Here is a 24,006-nt window from a genome sequence, read left to right as displayed (position 1 = left end):
AGAAACCAAAATGTCCATCAACAGAAAAATGCACCAAGAAGAAGTCGCCCATGTACACAATGGAATATTAGCCATGAAAAAGCACAGAACTGTGCCGTTGGCACCACCATAGAAGGACCAAGAGATAATCACCCAACTTGAAGTAAGAAAGCAACCGAAAGGCCGACATCCTATGACGTCACTTATAGGTGTTACCTAAAAATTGATACTCATGAAATAATCCCCAAGAGAAGGACACACATAAATTCAGAACACCAAATTATGTTTAACCAAATGGAAAGGTGTAAGGATTGTATGAATTAGGATATGGGGGTTAACAGACATATACTAATACATAGGAAATATATAATCACAAAATACCTAGGGAATACGAAGAGCGGTCTACTCAACACTCTATAATAACATACACGGGAAAGGATCCAAAGAGGAATAGACAGATACACTGATAGGATGAACCAGAAACTGTACACCTAGGAGAATCTACATTTTGATCAAATTTGCTCTGATAATTTAAAAAATTAAATTTAAATAACAAACAACAATTTAGGAGATATAAGCCCTTGGGTGTTTGCGCTGGCACATTCCACTCTAATTCGCAGCTTACTAACACGATTGCCAGGAAAGCTCTGATGCCCAAAAACCCAGAGTTGGACATGAAGAAAGGCTGCCACCTCGTGGCCGTTTCCCACAAGAGCGGCTTTAAACCCACAGCTAATGGTCACTTAACATTCACAAGGATTCAGGGCTGTAAAGGACACCTGCCCTAAAAAATTGTGCGGAGGTAGGGAATGGCCAAAAAGTTTCAAAACTCTCAAATTTTTCAAGGAGATTGTATGGAGGGCTAAGTTTTACTCACTCACTTTCAAAAAAGAGGAAAATGGATAAAAGCTCCACATCAGTAATTATTACACTCATGCAGATCTAACCTCCAAAAAGGTTTCAACTCACACATGTCAACTACCATCAACTAAAAGTCTACAAACATTACATGCTGAAGGGGTTTTAGAGAACTGTGTACCCTCTAGCTGCTGGTGAGATGTAAAGTGGTGACAGCCAATAATGAGAATAGAAAGGAGCTGCGTTTAAAAGTAAAAATTGAGCCACCATTCCGTTCAGCAGGTCCACCGCTGAGACTCTCACCTGACAAGTCCAGAGTCGAGAAGGCACAGGCTTCAACAGCTGCACTGCAGGAATTTTCACAATAGCCAAGACACGGAAGCAACCAAAATGTCCATCACCATATCAGTTGAAAAAGAAGAAGTGGTTCATGTACACAATAGAATATTAGCCATGAAAAACAATGAAACACTGCTCTTTGAGGCACCATAGTTGAGCCTAGAGATAATCACAGAACATGAGGTAAGTCGGAAAGCAAAAGACATATCCTATGATATCACTTATAGGCGTTATCGAACAACTGACACAAATGAACTTATTTGCACAGAGAAAGACACTCACACACTTAGAAAACAAACTATGCTTGTCTAAAAGGAAAGGTGGGGGGAATGGAAAAATTAGAGATTAGGGTTACCATACGTGTACAAATACCTAATAAATACATATATCAAAAGACCGACCGTATAGTAAGGGAGGTCTATGGAACACTCTGCCATAATTTACATGGGAAGTGGATCTGTACATGAATATATATAGATATAGATATAGATATAGATAGATATATATATGTTATGCACAAATGAACCAGATTGTCTACACCTAGCACAAACAATATTTTAATCATTACCCCAATTAAAAAAAAACTAAAACAACAAACAGGAAATAATGTAACATAAACTTATGGGGGTTTCTCCTGGCACATTCCATTTCAATTTACAACTTAGGAACAGGGATTCCAGAAGGGCTCTGCTGCCCTAGTAACCAGATTTGGGAATGGAGAAATGCTGCCGCCTAGTGGCCGTTTACCACAACAGCAGCTTTAAACGCAGTGCTAATGGTCACTAAATATCCACACTCATTACAGGCCTGTGAATGACACCTGCCCTCAAAAACAGTCCTGGGGGCGAATATTGACCAAAACATCAATTTTGAGGGCAACCTTTCAAGAAGACAATTTCAGGACGTTAATTGTATTCTCCATTTTTTTCATTTTTTCTTTAACAGAAATTTTAAAAGGTGTGGGAAAATGAACCTTAGAAAGAATTAAAGACATGCAAATCCAAATTACAAAAGTCCTATCAGCTCACACCAGTCAGAATGGCCATCAGCAAAAATTCTGCAAACAATAAATGCTGAAGGGGTTGTGGAGAAATGCCTAGCCTTGGTTCAATGTGGGACATGGTAAGAGCCAGTAAGGAAAACACAAAGGAGGTGCCTTGAAAAGGTAAATACTGAGCTACCATTCAATCAAGCATGCCCACTGCTGGGCCTATCGACTGAGAGGATGAGAATCAAAAAGACACAGGCTGGACTTCACGAGTGGCACAGTGGTTGACGGTCTTCCACCGAAGAAGGGGACACGGGTTCATGCCCTGGTTCGGGAAAATCACACACGCCGCGGAGCGGCTGGTCCCGTGAGCTATGGCTGCTGGGCCTGTGCATCCACAGCCTGTGCTCTGCAATGGGAGTAGCCATGGCAGTGAGTGGCCCACGTACCGCAAAAAATAAAAAAAAAACACAGACTGGCAATCCTACACTCCAGCAATATTTATCATAGCCAACACTTGGAAGCTGTGAAAATGTCCATCAACAGAGGAATGCACAAAGATAAAGTGGTCCATGTACACAATGGAATATGACTCCAATAAAAAAATATAAATTCAATGTAGAAAACAAACATAAGTAAAGAAACATCAGCTTTTCGGGGTTTATCCAGGCACATTCCACTCTAATTTATAACCGAGGAATACCACTGCAAGGTAGTCTGTTTCCCTAGTTAAAAGTTTGGGAAAAGCAGAAATGCTGCCACCCTCTGTCCGTGACCTGCAACAGTAGCTTTAAAAACTGTGCTAAGGGTCACTTCATATGCACCAGTACTGGAGGGCTGTAAATGAAACCTGCCCTCAAAACGTCTTGAGGGGCGTAATGGCCAAAATCTTTCTAAATGTCACACATACTTCAAGAAAACAGTTTGAAGAGGTAAGCTGTACGCACAGCTTGAAGACAAAAAGGACATGCCAGAAAGCTCAATTTCAATGGATTATGAGACGCAGGCAAATCCAACCACAAACATGGACCAGCTCACACTAGTCAGAATAAACCTCAGCAAAAAAACTACAAACAATAAATGCTGAAGGTGTTGTGCAGAAGTGCATACCCTCAACGTTAAGTGGGACGTGACCTGGTAAGAGCCACTAATGAGAACAGAATGGAGGTGCCTTTACAAGGTAAACATTTTGCTACCATATGATCCAGCAGGCCCACTCCTGGGCCTATAACCTAAGAAGACAGAATTGGAAAGACACAGGCAGGCAAATGTGCATTGCCGCAGCATTACAATAGCCAAGTCATGGAAGCAACCAAAAAGTCCATCAACAGATGAGTGGACAAAGAAGAACTGGTACATGTACAGACAGAGTATTAGACAAGGAAATAAAGGACACGATGCCATTTGCAGCACCGTAGATGAGTCTAGAGGTAATCACACAACTTGTAGTATGTCAGAAAGAGAAAGACACATATCCTATGATATCACTTATAGGTATTACCTATAAATTCATACCAGTGAAGATATTTCCACAGAGAAGGCCAACCACAGATTCATTAAACAAACTTATGGTTCCCCAATGGAAATTTGTGAGGATTGGATACATTAGCATATCAGGGTTAACAGACGTATACAAACACAGGGGAAATATATAATCACCAAAGACCTACGGAATACCAAGAGAAGACTACTCAACGTTCTGTCATAACGTACATGGGAAAAGGATTCCAGGAAGAAAAGACATATGTGTATGTGTCAAAGAACCACATCTTGCACACCTAGAACAAGCCAAACTTTGTAATCAAACTTGCTGTGGTAAACATAAAAATTAAATTTAAAAAAATGAACAAGAAGTAGGGAGACATCTACTTAAGGGGCTTTTTCCTGGCACATTCCATTCTAAATTACAACCTAGAACACGACTTCCATTGAGGCTCTGTTGCCCTAGTCACCAGATTTGGTAAAGCAGAACTGCTGCCACCTTGTGGGCGTTTCACACAACAGCAGCTTTCATCCCAGCATCAATGGTCAGTTGATATTCAAAATACTTGCAGGCCTGTAAATCACACCTGCCCGGAAAACCAATCCTGGGGTCGTATGTCGACCAAAAAATTCAAAAGGCGTCCATATTTCAAACCGACAGTTTCAAGAGGCATAATTTATGCACATTTGTCTTCTGTTTCTTTTTCTTTATTTCTTTTTTCTTAAAAAAACGGGAATGGAAAAAGGCTGAACAGCAGGAATTAATAAAGCCATGCAAATCCAGTGTACACAAACGTTCACCTCACAGCCGTCAGAATGATCATCAGTAAAAAATGTCTACAAACAATAAAGGCTGAAGGGGTTTTAGAGAACTGCGTACCCTTTAGCTGCCGGTGGGATGTAACCTGGTAAGAGCCAGTAGTGAGAGCAGAATGGAGGTGCGTTTAAGGGTAATAATGGAGCTACCATGTGATGTGGTAGGCCCACTCATGGGACTATCACTGGAGTAGACCAGAATCAAAAAGACACAGGCGGGCAATCCCGCACTGCAGCAAAATGTACCATAGCCAGGACCTGGAAGAAACCAAAATGTCCATCAACAGAAAAATGCACCAAGAAGAAGTCGCCCATGTACACAATGGAATATTAGCCATGAAAAAGCACAGAACTGTGCCGTTGGCACCACCATAGAAGGACCAAGAGATAATCACCCAACTTGAAGTAAGAAAGCAACCGAAAGGCCGACATCCTATGACGTCACTTATAGGTGTTACCTAAAAATTGATACTCATGAAATAATCCCCAAGAGAAGGACACACATAAATTCAGAACACCAAATTATGTTTAACCAAATGGAAAGGTGTAAGGATTGTATGAATTAGGATATGGGGGTTAACAGACATATACTAATACATAGGAAATATATAATCACAAAATACCTAGGGAATACGAAGAGCGGTCTACTCAACACTCTATAATAACATACACGGGAAAGGATACAAACAGGAATAGACAGATACACTGATAGGATGAACCAGAAACTGTACACCTAGGAGAATCTACATTTTGATCAAATTTGCTCTGATAATTTAAAAAATTAAATTTAAATAACAAACAACAATTTAGGAGATATAAGCCCTTGGGTGTTTGCGCTGGCACATTCCACTCTAATTCGCAGCTTACTAACACGATTGCCAGGAAAGCTCTGTGGCCCAAAAACCCAGAGTTGGAAATGAAGAAAGGCTGCCGCCTCGTGGCCGTTTCCCACAAGAGCGGCTTTAAACCCACAGCTAATGGTCACTTAACATTCACAAGGATTCAGGGCTGTAAAGGACACCTGCCCTAAAAAATTGTGCGGAGGTAGGGAATGGCCAAAAAGTTTCAAAACTCTCAAATTTTTCAAGGAGATTGTATGGAGGGCTAAGTTTTACTCACTCACTTTCAAAAAAGAGGAAAATGGATAAAAGCTCCACATCAGTAATTATTACACTCATGCAGATCTAACCTCCAAAAAGGTTTCAACTCACACATGTCAACTACCATCAACTAAAAGTCTACAAACATTACATGCTGAAGGGGTTTTAGAGAACTGTGTACCCTCTAGCTGCTGGTGAGATGTAAAGTGGTGACAGCCAATAATGAGAATAGAAAGGAGCTGCGTTTAAAAGTAAAAATTGAGCCACCATTCCGTTCAGCAGGCCCACCGCTGAGACTCTCACCTGACAAGTCCAGAGTCGAGAAGGCACAGGCTTCAACAGCTGCACTGCAGGAATTTTCACAATAGCCAAGACACGGAAGCAACCAAAATGTCCATCACCATATCAGTTGAAAAAGAAGAAGTGGTTCATGTACACAATAGAATATTAGCCATGAAAAACAATGAAACACTGCTCTTTGAGGCACCATAGTTGAGCCTAGAGATAATCACAGAACATGAGGTAAGTCGGAAAGCAAAAGACATATCCTATGATATCACTTATAGGCGTTATCGAACAACTGACACAAATGAACTTATTTGCACAGAGAAAGACACTCACACACTTAGAAAACAAACTATGCTTGTCTAAAAGGAAAGGTGGGGGGAATGGAAAAATTAGAGATTAGGGTTACCATACGTGTACAAATACCTAATAAATACATATATCAAAAGACCGACCGTATAGTAAGGGAGGTCTATGGAACACTCTGCCATAATTTACATGGGAAGTGGATCTGTACATGAATATATATAGATATAGATATAGATATAGATATAGATAGATATATATATGTTATGCACAAATGAACCAGATTGTCTACACCTAGCACAAACAATATTCTAATCATTACCCCAATTAAAAAAAAACTAAAACAACAAACAGGAAATAATGTAACATAAACTTATGGGGGTTTCTCCTGGCACATTCCATTTCAATTTACAACTTAGGAACAGGGATTCCAGAAGGGCTCTGCTGCCCTAGTAACCAGATTTGGGAATGGAGAAATGCTGCCGCCTAGTGGCCGTTTACCACAACAGCAGCTTTAAACGCAGTGCTAATGGTCACTAAATATTCACACTCATTACAGGCCTGTGAATGACACCTGCCCTCAAAAACAGTCCTGGGGGCGAATATTGACCAAAACATCAATTTTGAGGGCAACCTTTCAAGAAGACAATTTCAGGACGTTAATTGTATTCTCCATTTTTTTCATTTTTTCTTTAACAGAAATTTTAAAAGGTGTGGGAAAATGAACCTTAGAAAGAATTAAAGACATGCAAATCCAAATTACAAAAGTCCTATCAGCTCACACCAGTCAGAATGGCCATCAGCAAAAATTCTGCAAACAATAAATGCTGAAGGGGTTGTGGAGAAATGCCTAGCCTTGGTTCAATGTGGGACATGGTAAGAGCCAGTAAGGAAAACACAAAGGAGGTGCCTTGAAAAGGTAAATACTGAGCTACCATTCAATCAAGCATGCCCACTGCTGGGCCTATCGACTGAGAGGATGAGAATCAAAAAGACACAGGCTGGACTTCACTAGTGGCACAGTGGTTGACGGTCTTCCACCGAAGAAGGGGACACGGGTTCATGCCCTGGTTCGGGAAAATCACACACGCCGCGGAGCGGCTGGTCCCGTGAGCTATGGCTGCTGGGCCTGTGCGTCCACAGCCTGTGCTCTGCAATGGGAGTAGCCATGGCAGTGAGTGGCCCACGTACCGCAAAAAATAAAAAAAAAAACACAGACTGGCAATCCTACACTCCAGCAATATTTATCATAGCCAACACTTGGAAGCTATGAAAATGTCCATCAACAGAGGAATGCACAAAGAAAAAGTGGTCCATGTACACAATGGAATATGACTCCAATAAAAAAATATAAATTCAATGTAGAAAACAAACATAAGTAAAGAAACATCAGCTTTTCGGGGTTTATCCAGGCACATTCCACTCTAATTTATAACCGAGGAATACCACTGCAAGGTAGTCTGTTTCCCTAGTTAAAAGTTTGGGAAAAGCAGAAATGCTGCCACCCTCTGTCCGTGACCTGCAACAGTAGCTTTAAAAACTGTGCTAAGGGTCACTTCATATGCACCAGTACTGGAGGGCTGTAAATGAAACCTGCCCTCAAAACGTCTTGAGGGGCGTAATGGCCAAAATCTTTCTAAATGTCACACATACTTCAAGAAAACAGTTTGAAGAGGTAAGCTGTACGCACAGCTTGAAGACAAAAAGGACATGCCAGAAAGCTCAATTTCAATGGATTATGAGACGCAGGCAAATCCAACCACAAACATGGACCAGCTCACACTAGTCAGAATAAACCTCAGCAAAAAAACTACAAACAATAAATGCTGAAGGTGTTGTGCAGAAGTGCATACCCTCAACGTTAAGTGGGACGTGACCTGGTAAGAGCCACTAATGAGAACAGAATGGAGGTGCCTTTACAAGGTAAACATTTTGCTACCATATGATCCAGCAGGCCCACTCCTGGGCCTATAACCTAAGAAGACAGAATTGGAAAGACACAGGCAGGCAAATGTGCATTGCCGCAGCATTACAATAGCCAAGTCATGGAAGCAACCAAAAAGTCCATCAACAGATGAGTGGACAAAGAAGAACTGGTACATGTACAGACAGAGTATTAGCCAAGGAAATAAAGAACACGATGCCATTTGCAGCACCGTAGATGAGTCTAGAGGTAATCACACAACTTGTAGTATGTCAGAAAGAGAAAGACACATATCCTATGATATCACTTATAGGTATTACCTATAAATTCATACCAGTGAAGATATTTCCACAGAGAAGGCCAACCACAGATTCATTAAACAAACTTATGGTTCCCCAATGGAAATTTGTGAGGATTGGATACATTAGCATATCAGGGTTAACAGACGTATACAAACACAGGGGAAATATATAATCACCAAAGACCTACGGAATACCAAGAGAAGACTACTCAACGTTCTGTCATAACGTACATGGGAAAAGGATTCCAGGAAGAAAAGACATATGTGTATGTGTCAAAGAACCACATCTTGCACACCTAGAACAAGCCAAACTTTGTAATCAAACTTGCTGTGGTAAACATAAAAATTAAATTTAAAAAAATGAACAAGAAGTAGGGAGACATCTACTTAAGGGGCTTTTTCCTGGCACATTCCATTCTAAATTACAACCTAGAACACGACTTCCATTGAGGCTCTGTTGCCCTAGTCACCAGATTTGGTAAAGCAGAACTGCTGCCACCTTGTGGGCGTTTCACACAACAGCAGCTTTCATCCCAGCATCAATGGTCAGTTGATATTCAAAATACTTGCAGGCCTGTAAATCACACCTGCCCGGAAAACCAATCCTGGGGTCGTATGTCGACCAAAAAATTCAAAAGGCGTCCATATTTCAAACCGACAGTTTCAAGAGGCATAATTTATGCACATTTGTCTTCTGTTTCTTTTTCTTTATTTCTTTTTTCTTAAAAAAACGGGAATGGAAAAAGGCTGAACAGCAGGAATTAATAAAGCCATGCAAATCCAGTGTACACAAACGTTCACCTCACAGCCGTCAGAATGATCATCAGTAAAAAATGTCTACAAACAATAAAGGCTGAAGGGGTTTTAGAGAACTGCGTACCCTTTAGCTGCCGGTGGGATGTAACCTGGTAAGAGCCAGTAGTGAGAGCAGAATGGAGGTGCGTTTAAGGGTAATAATGGAGCTACCATGTGATGTGGTAGGCCCACTCATGGGACTATCACTGGTGTAGACCAGAATCAAAAAGACACAGGCGGGCAATCCCGCACTGCAGCAAAATGTACCATAGCCAGGACCTGGAAGAAACCAAAATGTCCATCAACAGAAAAATGCACCAAGAAGAAGTCGCCCATGTACACAATGGAATATTAGCCATGAAAAAGCACAGAACTGTGCCGTTGGCACCACCATAGAAGGACCAAGAGATAATCACCCAACTTGAAGTAAGAAAGCAACCGAAAGGCCGACATCCTATGACGTCACTTATAGGTGTTACCTAAAAATTGATACTCATGAAATAATCCCCAAGAGAAGGACACACATAAATTCAGAACACCAAATTATGTTTAACCAAATGGAAAGGTGTAAGGATTGTATGAATTAGGATATGGGGGTTAACAGACATATACTAATACATAGGAAATATATAATCACAAAATACCTAGGGAATACGAAGAGCGGTCTACTCAACACTCTATAATAACATACACGGGAAAGGATCCAAAGAGGAATAGACAGATACAGTGATAGGATGAACCAGAAACTGTACACCTAGGAGAATCTACATTTTGATCAAATTTGCTCTGATAATTTAAAAAATTAAATTTAAATAACAAACAACAATTTAGGAGATATAAGCCCTTGGGTGTTTGCGCTGGCACATTCCACTCTAATTCGCAGCTTACTAACACGATTGCCAGGAAAGCTCTGATGCCCAAAAACCCAGAGTTGGACATGAAGAAATGCTGCCACCTCGTGGCCGTTTCCCACAAGAGCGGCTTTAAACCCACAGCTAATGGTCACTTAACATTCACAAGGATTCAGGGCTGTAAAGGACACCTGCCCTAAAAAATTGTGCGGAGGTAGGGAATGGCCAAAAAGTTTCAAAACTCTCAAATTTTTCAAGGAGATTGTATGGAGGGCTAAGTTTTACTCACTCACTTTCAAAAAAGAGGAAAATGGATAAAAGCTCCACATCAGTAATTATTACACTCATGCAGATCTAACCTCCAAAAAGGTTTCAACTCACACATGTCAACTACCATCAACTAAAAGTCTACAAACATTACATGCTGAAGGGGTTTTAGAGAACTGTGTACCCTCTAGCTGCTGGTGAGATGTAAAGTGGTGACAGCCAATAATGAGAATAGAAAGGAGCTGCGTTTAAAAGTAAAAATTGAGCCACCATTCCGTTCAGCAGGTCCACCGCTGAGACTCTCACCTGACAAGTCCAGAGTCGAGAAGGCACAGGCTTCAACAGCTGCACTGCAGGAATTTTCACAATAGCCAAGACACGGAAGCAACCAAAATGTCCATCACCATATCAGTTGAAAAAGAAGAAGTGGTTCATGTACACAATAGAATATTAGCCATGAAAAACAATGAAACACTGCTCTTTGAGGCACCATAGTTGAGCCTAGAGATAATCACAGAACATGAGGTAAGTCGGAAAGCAAAAGACATATCCTATGATATCACTTATAGGCGTTATCGAACAACTGACACAAATGAACTTATTTGCACAGAGAAAGACACTCACACACTTAGAAAACAAACTATGCTTGTCTAAAAGGAAAGGTGGGGGGAATGGAAAAATTAGAGATTAGGGTTACCATACGTGTACAAATACCTAATAAATACATATATCAAAAGACCGACCGTATAGTAAGGGAGGTCTATGGAACACTCTGCCATAATTTACATGGGAAGTGGATCTGTACATGAATATATATAGATATAGATATAGATATAGATAGATATATATATGTTATGCACAAATGAACCAGATTGTCTACACCTAGCACAAACAATATTCTAATCATTACCCCAATTAAAAAAAACCTAAAACAACAAACAGGAAATAATGTAACATAAACTTATGGGGGTTTCTCCTGGCACATTCCATTTCAATTTACAACTTAGGAACAGGGATTCCAGAAGGGCTCTGCTGCCCTAGTAACCAGATTTGGGAATGGAGAAATGCTGCCGCCTAGTGGCCGTTTACCACAACAGCAGCTTTAAACGCAGTGCTAATGGTCACTAAATATTCACACTCATTACAGGCCTGTGAATGACACCTGCCCTCAAAAACAGTCCTGGGGGCGAATATTGACCAAAACATCAATTTTGAGGGCAACCTTTCAAGAAGACAATTTCAGGACGTTAATTGTATTCTCCATTTTTTTCATTTTTTCTTTAACAGAAATTTTAAAAGGTGTGGGAAAATGAACCTTAGAAAGAATTAAAGACATGCAAATCCAAATTACAAAAGTCCTATCAGCTCACACCAGTCAGAATGGCCATCAGCAAAAATTCTGCAAACAATAAATGCTGAAGGGGTTGTGGAGAAATGCCTAGCCTTGGTTCAATGTGGGACATGGTAAGAGCCAGTAAGGAAAACACAAAGGAGGTGCCTTGAAAAGGTAAATACTGAGCTACCATTCAATCAAGCATGCCCACTGCTGGGCCTATCGACTGAGAGGATGAGAATCAAAAAGACACAGGCTGGACTTCACGAGTGGCACAGTGGTTGACGGTCTTCCACCGAAGAAGGGGACACGGGTTCATGCCCTGGTTCGGGAAAATCACACACGCCGCGGAGCGGCTGGTCCCTTGAGCTATGGCTGCTGGGCCTGTGCGTCCACAGCCTGTGCTCTGCAATGGGAGTAGCCATGGCAGTGAGTGGCCCACGTACCGCAAAAAATAAAAAAAAAAACACAGACTGGCAATCCTACACTCCAGCAATATTTATCATAGCCAACACTTGGAAGCTATGAAAATGTCCATCAACAGAGGAATGCACAAAGAAAAAGTGGTCCATGTACACAATGGAATATGACTCCAATAAAAAAATATAAATTCAATGTAGAAAACAAACATAAGTAAAGAAACATCAGCTTTTCGGGGTTTATCCAGGCACATTCCACTCTAATTTATAACCGAGGAATACCACTGCAAGGTAGTCTGTTTCCCTAGTTAAAAGTTTGGGAAAAGCAGAAATGCTGCCACCCTCTGTCCGTGACCTGCAACAGTAGCTTTAAAAACTGTGCTAAGGGTCACTTCATATGCACCAGTACTGGAGGGCTGTAAATGAAACCTGCCCTCAAAACGTCTTGAGGGGCGTAATGGCCAAAATCTTTCTAAATGTCACACATACTTCAAGAAAACAGTTTGAAGAGGTAAGCTGTACGCACAGCTTGAAGACAAAAAGGACATGCCAGAAAGCTCAATTTCAATGGATTATGAGACGCAGGCAAATCCAACCACAAACATGGACCAGCTCACACTAGTCAGAATAAACCTCAGCAAAAAAACTACAAACAATAAATGCTGAAGGTGTTGTGCAGAAGTGCATACCCTCAACGTTAAGTGGGACGTGACCTGGTAAGAGCCACTAATGAGAACAGAATGGAGGTGCCTTTACAAGGTAAACATTTTGCTACCATATGATCCAGCAGGCCCACTCCTGGGCCTATAACCTAAGAAGACAGAATTGGAAAGACACAGGCAGGCAAATGTGCATTGCCGCAGCATTACAATAGCCAAGTCATGGAAGCAACCAAAAAGTCCATCAACAGATGAGTGGACAAAGAAGAACTGGTACATGTACAGACAGAGTATTAGCCAAGGAAATAAAGAACACGATGCCATTTGCAGCACCGTAGATGAGTCTAGAGGTAATCACACAACTTGTAGTATGTCAGAAAGAGAAAGACACATATCCTATGATATCACTTATAGGTATTACCTATAAATTCATACCAGTGAAGATATTTCCACAGAGAAGGCCAACCACAGATTCATTAAACAAACTTATGGTTCCCCAATGGAAATTTGTGAGGATTGGATACATTAGCATATCAGGGTTAACAGACGTATACAAACACAGGGGAAATATATAATCACCAAAGACCTACGGAATACCAAGAGAAGACTACTCAACGTTCTGTCATAACGTACATGGGAAAAGGATTCCAGGAAGAAAAGACATATGTGTATGTGTCAAAGAACCACATCTTGCACACCTAGAACAAGCCAAACTTTGTAATCAAACTTGCTGTGGTAAACATAAAAATTAAATTTAAAAAAATGAACAAGAAGTAGGGAGACATCTACTTAAGGGGCTTTTTCCTGGCACATTCCATTCTAAATTACAACCTAGAACACGACTTCCATTGAGGCTCTGTTGCCCTAGTCACCAGATTTGGTAAAGCAGAACTGCTGCCACCTTGTGGGCGTTTCACACAACAGCAGCTTTCATCCCAGCATCAATGGTCAGTTGATATTCAAAATACTTGCAGGCCTGTAAATCACACCTGCCCGGAAAACCAATCCTGGGGTCGTATGTCGACCAAAAAATTCAAAAGGCGTCCATATTTCAAACCGACAGTTTCAAGAGGCATAATTTATGCACATTTGTCTTCTGTTTCTTTTTCTTTATTTCTTTTTTCTTAAAAAATCGGGAATGGAAAAAGGCTGAACAGCAGGAATTAATAAAGCCATGCAAATCCAGTGTACACAAACGTTCACCTCACAGCCGTCAGAATGATCATCAGTAAAAAATGTCTACAAACAATAAAGGCTGAAGGGGTTTTAGAGAACTGCGTACCCTTTAGCTGCCGGTGGGATGTAACCTGGTAAGAGCCAGTAGTGAGAGCAGAATGGAGGTGCGTTTAAGGGTAATAATGGAGCTACCATGTGATGTGGTAGGCCCACTCATGGGACTATCACTGGTGTAGACCAGAATCAAAAAGACACAGGCGGGCAATCCCGCACTGCAGCAAAATGTACCATAGCCAGGACCTGGAAGAAACCAAAATGTCCATCAACAGAAAAATGCACCAAGAAGAAGTCGCCCATGTACACAATGGAATATTAGCCATGAAAAAGCACAGAACTGTGCCGTTGGCACCACCATAGAAGGACCAAGAGATAATCACCCAACTTGAAGTAAGAAAGCAACCGAAAGGCCGACATCCTATGACGTCACTTATAGGTGTTACCTAAAAATTGATACTCATGAAATAATCCCCAAGAGAAGGACACACATAAATTCAGAACACCAAATTATGTTTAACCAAATGGAAAGGTGTAAGGATTGTATGAATTAGGATATGGGGGTTAACAGACATATACTAATACATAGGAAATATATAATCACAAAATACCTAGGGAATACGAAGAGCGGTCTACTCAACACTCTATAATAACATACACGGGAAAGGATCCAAAGAGGAATAGACAGATACACTGATAGGATGAACCAGAAACTGTACACCTAGGAGAATCTACATTTTGATCAAATTTGCTCTGATAATTTAAAAAATTAAATTTAAATAACAAACAACAATTTAGGAGATATAAGCCCTTGGGTGTTTGCGCTGGCACATTCCACTCTAATTCGCAGCTTACTAACACGATTGCCAGGAAAGCTCTGATGCCCAAAAACCCAGAGTTGGACATGAAGAAATGCTGCCACCTCGTGGCCGTTTCCCACAAGAGCGGCTTTAAACCCACAGCTAATGGTCACTTAACATTCACAAGGATTCAGGGCTGTAAAGGACACCTGCCCTAAAAAATTGTGCGGAGGTAGGGAATGGCCAAAAAGTTTCAAAACTCTCAAATTTTTCAAGGAGATTGTATGGAGGGCTAAGTTTTACTCACTCACTTTCAAAAAAGAGGAAAATGGATAAAAGCTCCACATCAGTAATTATTACACTCATGCAGATCTAACCTCCAAAAAGGTTTCAACTCACACATGTCAACTACCATCAACTAAAAGTCTACAAACATTACATGCTGAAGGGGTTTTAGAGAACTGTGTACCCTCTAGCTGCTGGTGAGATGTAAAGTGGTGACAGCCAATAATGAGAATAGAAAGGAGCTGCGTTTAAAAGTAAAAATTGAGCCACCATTCCGTTCAGCAGGTCCACCGCTGAGACTCTCACCTGACAAGTCCAGAGTCGAGAAGGCACAGGCTTCAACAGCTGCACTGCAGGAATTTTCACAATAGCCAAGACACGGAAGCAACCAAAATGTCCATCACCATATCAGTTGAAAAAGAAGAAGTGGTTCATGTACACAATAGAATATTAGCCATGAAAAACAATGAAACACTGCTCTTTGAGGCACCATAGTTGAGCCTAGAGATAATCACAGAACATGAGGTAAGTCGGAAAGCAAAAGACATATCCTATGATATCACTTATAGGCGTTATCGAACAACTGACACAAATGAACTTATTTGCACAGAGAAAGACACTCACACACTTAGAAAACAAACTATGCTTGTCTAAAAGGAAAGGTGGGGGGAATGGAAAAATTAGAGATTAGGGTTACCATACGTGTACAAATACCTAATAAATACATATATCAAAAGACCGACCGTATAGTAAGGGAGGTCTATGGAACACTCTGCCATAATTTACATGGGAAGTGGATCTGTACATGAATATATATAGATATAGATATAGATATAGATAGATATATATATGTTATGCACAAATGAACCAGATTGTCTACACCTAGCACAAACAATATTCTAATCATTACCCCAATTAAAAAAAACTAAAACAACAAACAGGAAATAATGTAACATAAACTTATGGGGGTTTCTCCTGGCACATTCCATTTCAATTTACAACTTAGGAACAGGGATTCCAGAAGGGCTCTGCTGCCCTAGTAACCAGATTTGGGAATGGAGAAATGCTGCCGCCTAGTGGCCGTTTACCACAACAGCAGCTTTAAACGCAGTGCTAATGGTCACTAAATATCCACACTCATTACAGGCCTGTGAATGACACCTGCCCTCAAAAACAGTCCTGGGGGCGAATATTGACCAAAACATCAATTTTGAGGGCAACCTTTCAAGAAGACAATTTCAGGACGTTAATTGTATTCTCCATTTTTTTCATTTTTTCTTTAACAGAAATTTTAAAAGGTGTGGGAAAATGAACCTTAGAAAGAATTAAAGACATGCAAATCCAAATTACAAAAGTCCTATCAGCTCACACCAGTCAGAATGGCCATCAGCAAAAATTCTGCAAACAATAAATGCTGAAGGGGTTGTGGAGAAATGCCTAGCCTTGGTTCAATGTGGGACATGGTAAGAGCCAGTAAGGAAAACACAAAGGAGGTGCCTTGAAAAGGTAAATACTGAGCTACCATTCAATCAAGCATGCCCACTGCTGGGCCTATCGACTGAGAGGATGAGAATCAAAAAGACACAGGCTGGACTTCACGAGTGGCACAGTGGTTGACGGTCTTCCACCGAAGAAGGGGACACGGGTTCATGCCCTGGTTCGGGAAAATCACACACGCCGTGGAGCGGCTGGTCCCGTGAGCTATGGCTGCTGGGCCTGTGCGTCCAGAGCCTGTGCTCTGCAATGGGAGTAGCCATGGCAGTGAGTGGCCCACGTACCGCAAAAAATAAAAAAAAAAACACAGACTGGCAATCCTACACTCCAGCAATATTTATCATAGCCAACACTTGGAAGCTATGAAAATGTCCATCAACAGAGGAATGCACAAAGAAAAAGTGGTCCATGTACACAATGGAATATGACTCCAATAAAAAAATATAAACTCAATGTAGAAAACAAACATAAGTAAAGAAACATCAGCTTTTCGGGGTTTATCCAGGCACATTCCACTCTAATTTATAACCGAGGAATACCACTGCAAGGTAGTCTGTTTCCCTAGTTAAAAGTTTGGGAAAAGCAGAAATGCTGCCACCCTCTGTCCGTGACCTGCAACAGCAGCTTTAAAAACTGTGCTAAGGGTCACTTCATATGCACCAGTACTGGAGGGCTGTAAATGAAACCTGCCCTCAAAACGTCTTGAGGGGCGTAATGGCCAAAATCTTTCTAAATGTCACACATACTTCAAGAAAACTGTTTGAAGAGGTGAGCTGTACGCACAGCTTGAAGACAAAAAGGACATGCCAGAAAGCTCAATTTCAATGGATTATGAGACGCAGGCAAATCCAACCACAAACATGGACCAGCTCACACTAGTCAGAATAAACCTCAGCAAAAAAACTACAAACAATAAATGCTGAAGGTATTGTGCAGAAGTGCATACCCTCAACGTTAAGTGGGACGTGACCTGGTAAGAGCCACTAATGAGAACAGAATGGAGGTGCCTTTACAAGGTAAACATTTTGCTACCATATGATCCAGCAGGCCCACTCCTGGGCCTATAACCTAAGAAGACAGAATTGGAAAGACACAGGCAGGCAAATGTGCATTGCCGCAGCATTACAATAGCCAAGTCATGGAAGCAACCAAAAAGTCCATCAACAGATGAGTGGACAAAGAAGAACTGGTACATGTACAGACAGAGTATTAGCCAAGGAAATAAAGAACACGATGCCATTTGCAGCACCGTAGATGAGTCTAGAGGTAATCACACAACTTGTAGTATGTCAGAAAGAGAAAGACACATATCCTATGATATCACTTATAGGTATTACCTATAAATTCATACCAGTGAAGATATTTCCACAGAGAAGGCCAACCACAGATTCATTAAACAAACTTATGGTTCCCCAATGGAAATTTGTGAGGATTGGATACATTAGCATATCAGGGTTAACAGACGTATACAAACACAGGGGAAATATATAATCACCAAAGACCTACGGAATACCAAGAGAAGACTACTCAACGTTCTGTCATAACGTACATGGGAAAAGGATTCCAGGAAGAAAAGACATATGTGTATGTGTCAAAGAACCACATCTTGCACACCTAGAACAAGCCAAACTTTGTAATCAAACTTGCTGTGGTAAACATAAAAATTAAATTTAAAAAAATGAACAAGAAGTAGGGAGACATCTACTTAAGGGGCTTTTTCCTGGCACATTCCATTCTAAATTACAACCTAGAACACGACTTCCATTGAGGCTCTGTTGCCCTAGTCACCAGATTTGGTAAAGCAGAACTGCTGCCACCTTGTGGGCGTTTCACACAACAGCAGCTTTCATCCCAGCATCAATGGTCAGTTGATATTCAAAATACTTGCAGGCCTGTAAATCACACCTGCCCGGAAAACCAATCCTGGGGTCGTATGTCGACCAAAAAATTCAAAAGGCGTCCATATTTCAAACCGACAGTTTCAAGAGGCATAATTTATGCACATTTGTCTTCTGTTTCTTTTTCTTTATTTCTTTTTTCTTAAAAAATCGGGAATGGAAAAAGGCTGAACAGCAGGAATTAATAAAGCCATGCAAATCCATTGTACACAAACGTTCACCTCACAGCCGTCAGAATGATCATCAGTAAAAAATGTCTACAAACAATAAAGGCTGAAGGGGTTTTAGAGAACTGCGTACCCTTTAGCTGCCGGTGGGATGTAACCTGGTAAGAGCCAGTAGTGAGAGCAGAATGGAGGTGCGTTTAAGGGTAATAATGGAGCTACCATGTGATGTGGTAGGCCCACTCATGGGACTATCACTGGTGTAGACCAGAATCAAAAAGACACAGGCGGGCAATCCCGCACTGCAGCAAAATGTACCATAGCCAGGACCTGGAAGAAACCAAAATGTCCATCAACAGAAAAATGCACCAAGAAGAAGTCGCCCATGTACACAATGGAATATTAGCCATGAAAAAGCACAGAACTGTGCCGTTGGCACCACCATAGAAGGACCAAGAGATAATCACCCAACTTGAAGTAAGAAAGCAACCGAAAGGCCGACATCCTATGACGTCACTTATAGGTGTTACCTAAAAATTGATACTCATGAAATAATCCCCAAGAGAAGGACACACATAAATTCAGAACACCAAATTATGTTTAACCAAATGGAAAGGTGTAAGGATTGTATGAATTAGGATATGGGGGTTAACAGACATATACTAATACATAGGAAATATATAATCACAAAATACCTAGGGAATACGAAGAGCGGTCTACTCAACACTCTATAATAACATACACGGGAAAGGATCCAAAGAGGAATAGACAGATACACTGATAGGATGAACCAGAAACTGTACACCTAGGAGAATCTACATTTTGATCAAATTTGCTCTGATAATTTAAAAAATTAAATTTAAATAACAAACAACAATTTAGGAGATATAAGCCCTTGGGTGTTTGCGCTGGCACATTCCACTCTAATTCGCAGCTTACTAACACGATTGCCAGGAAAGCTCTGATGCCCAAAAACCCAGAGTTGGACATGAAGAAATGCTGCCACCTCGTGGCCGTTTCCCACAAGAGCGGCTTTAAACCCACAGCTAATGGTCACTTAACATTCACAAGGATTCAGGGCTGTAAAGGACACCTGCCCTAAAAAATTGTGCGGAGGTAGGGAATGGCCAAAAAGTTTCAAAACTCTCAAATTTTTCAAGGAGATTGTATGGAGGGCTAAGTTTTACTCACTCACTTTCAAAAAAGAGGAAAATGGATAAAAGCTCCACATCAGTAATTATTACACTCATGCAGATCTAACCTCCAAAAAGGTTTCAACTCACACATGTCAACTACCATCAACTAAAAGTCTACAAACATTACATGCTGAAGGGGTTTTAGAGAACTGTGTACCCTCTAGCTGCTGGTGAGATGTAAAGTGGTGACAGCCAATAATGAGAATAGAAAGGAGCTGCGTTTAAAAGTAAAAATTGAGCCACCATTCCGTTCAGCAGGTCCACCGCTGAGACTCTCACCTGACAAGTCCAGAGTCGAGAAGGCACAGGCTTCAACAGCTGCACTGCAGGAATTTTCACAATAGCCAAGACACGGAAGCAACCAAAATGTCCATCACCATATCAGTTGAAAAAGAAGAAGTGGTTCATGTACACAATAGAATATTAGCCATGAAAAACAATGAAACACTGCTCTTTGAGGCACCATAGTTGAGCCTAGAGATAATCACAGAACATGAGGTAAGTCGGAAAGCAAAAGACATATCCTATGATATCACTTATAGGCGTTATCGAACAACTGACACAAATGAACTTATTTGCACAGAGAAAGACACTCACACACTTAGAAAACAAACTATGCTTGTCTAAAAGGAAAGGTGGGGGAAATGGAAAAATTAGAGATTAGGGTTACCATACGTGTACAAATACCTAATAAATACATATATCAAAAGACCGACCGTATAGTAAGGGAGGTCTATGGAACACTCTGCCATAATTTACATGGGAAGTGGATCTGTACATGAATATATATAGATATAGATATAGATATAGATATAGATAGATATATATATGTTATGCACAAATGAACCAGATTGTCTACACCTAGCACAAACAATATTCTAATCATTACCCCAATTAAAAAAAACTAAAACAACAAACAGGAAATAATGTAACATAAACTTATGGGGGTTTCTCCTGGCACATTCCATTTCAATTTACAACTTAGGAACAGGGATTCCAGAAGGGCTCTGCTGCCCTAGTAACCAGATTTGGGAATGGAGAAATGCTGCCGCCTAGTGGCCGTTTACCACAACAGCAGCTTTAAACGCAGTGCTAATGGTCACTAAATATCCACACTCATTACAGGCCTGTGAATGACACCTGCCCTCAAAAACAGTCCTGGGGGCGAATATTGACCAAAACATCAATTTTGAGGGCAACCTTTCAAGAAGACAATTTCAGGACGTTAATTGTATTCTCCATTTTTTTCATTTTTTCTTTAACAGAAATTTTAAAAGGTGTGGGAAAATGAACCTTAGAAAGAATTAAAGACATGCAAATCCAAATTACAAAAGTCCTATCAGCTCACACCAGTCAGAATGGCCATCAGCAAAAATTCTGCAAACAATAAATGCTGAAGGGGTTGTGGAGAAATGCCTAGCCTTGGTTCAATGTGGGACATGGTAAGAGCCAGTAAGGAAAACACAAAGGAGGTGCCTTGAAAAGGTAAATACTGAGCTACCATTCAATCAAGCATGCCCACTGCTGGGCCTATCGACTGAGAGGATGAGAATCAAAAAGACACAGGCTGGACTTCACGAGTGGCACAGTGGTTGACGGTCTTCCACCGAAGAAGGGGACACGGGTTCATGCCCTGGTTCGGGAAAATCACACACGCCGTGGAGCGGCTGGTCCCGTGAGCTATGGCTGCTGGGCCTGTGCGTCCAGAGCCTGTGCTCTGCAATGGGAGTAGCCATGGCAGTGAGTGGCCCACGTACCGCAAAAAATAAAAAAAAAACACAGACTGGCAATCCTACACTCCAGCAATATTTATCATAGCCAACACTTGGAAGCTATGAAAATGTCCATCAACAGAGGAATGCACAAAGAAAAAGTGGTCCATGTACACAATGGAATATGACTCCAATAAAAAAATATAAACTCAATGTAGAAAACAAACATAAGTAAAGAAACATCAGCTTTTCGGGGTTTATCCAGGCACATTCCACTCTAATTTATAACCGAGGAATACCACTGCAAGGTAGTCTGTTTCCCTAGTTAAAAGTTTGGGAAAAGCAGAAATGCTGCCACCCTCTGTCCGTGACCTGCAACAGCAGCTTTAAAAACTGTGCTAAGGGTCACTTCATATGCACCAGTACTGGAGGGCTGTAAATGAAACCTGCCCTCAAAACGTCTTGAGGGGCGTAATGGCCAAAATCTTTCTAAATGTCACACATACTTCAAGAAAACTGTTTGAAGAGGTGAGCTGTACGCACAGCTTGAAGACAAAAAGGACATGCCAGAAAGCTCAATTTCAATGGATTATGAGACGCAGGCAAATCCAACCACAAACATGGACCAGCTCACACTAGTCAGAATAAACCTCAGCAAAAAAACTACAAACAATAAATGCTGAAGGTGTTGTGCAGAAGTGCATACCCTCAACGTTAAGTGGGACGTGACCTGGTAAGAGCCACTAATGAGAACAGAATGGAGGTGCCTTTACAAGGTAAACATTTTGCTACCATATGATCCAGCAGGCCCACTCCTGGGCCTATAACCTAAGAAGACAGAATTGGAAAGACACAGGCAGGCAAATGTGCATTGCCGCAGCATTACAATAGCCAAGTCATGGAAGCAACCAAAAAGTCCATCAACAGATGAGTGGACAAAGAAGAACTGGTACATGTACAGACAGAGTATTAGCCAAGGAAATAAAGAACACGATGCCATTTGCAGCACCGTAGATGAGTCTAGAGGTAATCACACAACTTGTAGTATGTCAGAAAGAGAAAGACACATATCCTATGATATCACTTATAGGTATTACCTATAAATTCATACCAGTGAAGATATTTCCACAGAGAAGGCCAACCACAGATTCATTAAACAAACTTATGGTTCCCCAATGGAAATTTGTGAGGATTGGATACATTAGCATATCAGGGTTAACAGACGTATACAAACACAGGGGAAATATATAATCACCAAAGACCTACGGAATACCAAGAGAAGACTACTCAACGTTCTGTCATAACGTACATGGGAAAAGGATTCCAGGAAGAAAAGACATATGTGTATGTGTCAAAGAACCACATCTTGCACACCTAGAACAAGCCAAACTTTGTAATCAAACTTGCTGTGGTAAACATAAAAATTAAATTTAAAAAAATGAACAAGAAGTAGGGAGACATCTACTTAAGGGGCTTTTTCCTGGCACATTCCATTCTAAATTACAACCTAGAACACGACTTCCATTGAGGCTCTGTTGCCCTAGTCACCAGATTTGGTAAAGCAGAACTGCTGCCACCTTGTGGGCGTTTCACACAACAGCAGCTTTCATCCCAGCATCAATGGTCAGTTGATATTCAAAATACTTGCAGGCCTGTAAATCACACCTGCCCGGAAAACCAATCCTGGGGTCGTATGTCGACCAAAAAATTCAAAAGGCGTCCATATTTCAAACCGACAGTTTCAAGAGGCATAATTTATGCACATTTGTCTTCTGTTTCTTTTTCTTTATTTCTTTTTTCTTAAAAAAACGGGAATGGAAAAAGGCTGAACAGCAGGAATTAATAAAGCCATGCAAATCCAGTGTACACAAACGTTCACCTCACAGCCGTCAGAATGATCATCAGTAAAAAATGTCTACAAACAATAAAGGCTGAAGGGGTTTTAGAGAACTGCGTACCCTTTAGCTGCCGGTGGGATGTAACCTGGTAAGAGCCAGTAGTGAGAGCAGAATGGAGGTGCGTTTAAGGGTAATAATGGAGCTACCATGTGATGTGGTAGGCCCACTCATGGGACTATCACTGGTGTAGACCAGAATCAAAAAGACACAGGCGGGCAATCCCGCACTGCAGCAAAATGTACCATAGCCAGGACCTGGAAGAAACCAAAATGTCCATCAACAGAAAAATGCACCAAGAAGAAGTCGCCCATGTACACAATGGAATATTAGCCATGAAAAAGCACAGAACTGTGCCGTTGGCACCACCATAGAAGGACCAAGAGATAATCACCCAACTTGAAGTAAGAAAGCAACCGAAAGGCCGACATCCTATGACGTCACTTATAGGTGTTACCTAAAAATTGATACTCATGAAATAATCTCCAAGAGAAGGACACACAGAGATTCAGAAAACCAAATTATGTTTAACCAAATGGAATGGTGTAAGGATTGTATGAATTAGGATATGGGGGTTAACAGACATATACTAATACATAGGAAATATATAATCACAAAATACCTAGGGAA

The sequence above is a fragment of the Mesoplodon mirus genome (genome assembly GCF_964341445.2).
Source record: "Mesoplodon mirus genome assembly, chromosome: X".
NCBI lineage: Eukaryota > Metazoa > Chordata > Mammalia > Artiodactyla > Ziphiidae > Mesoplodon > Mesoplodon mirus.
Note: the sequence above shows the minus strand (reverse complement) of the source record.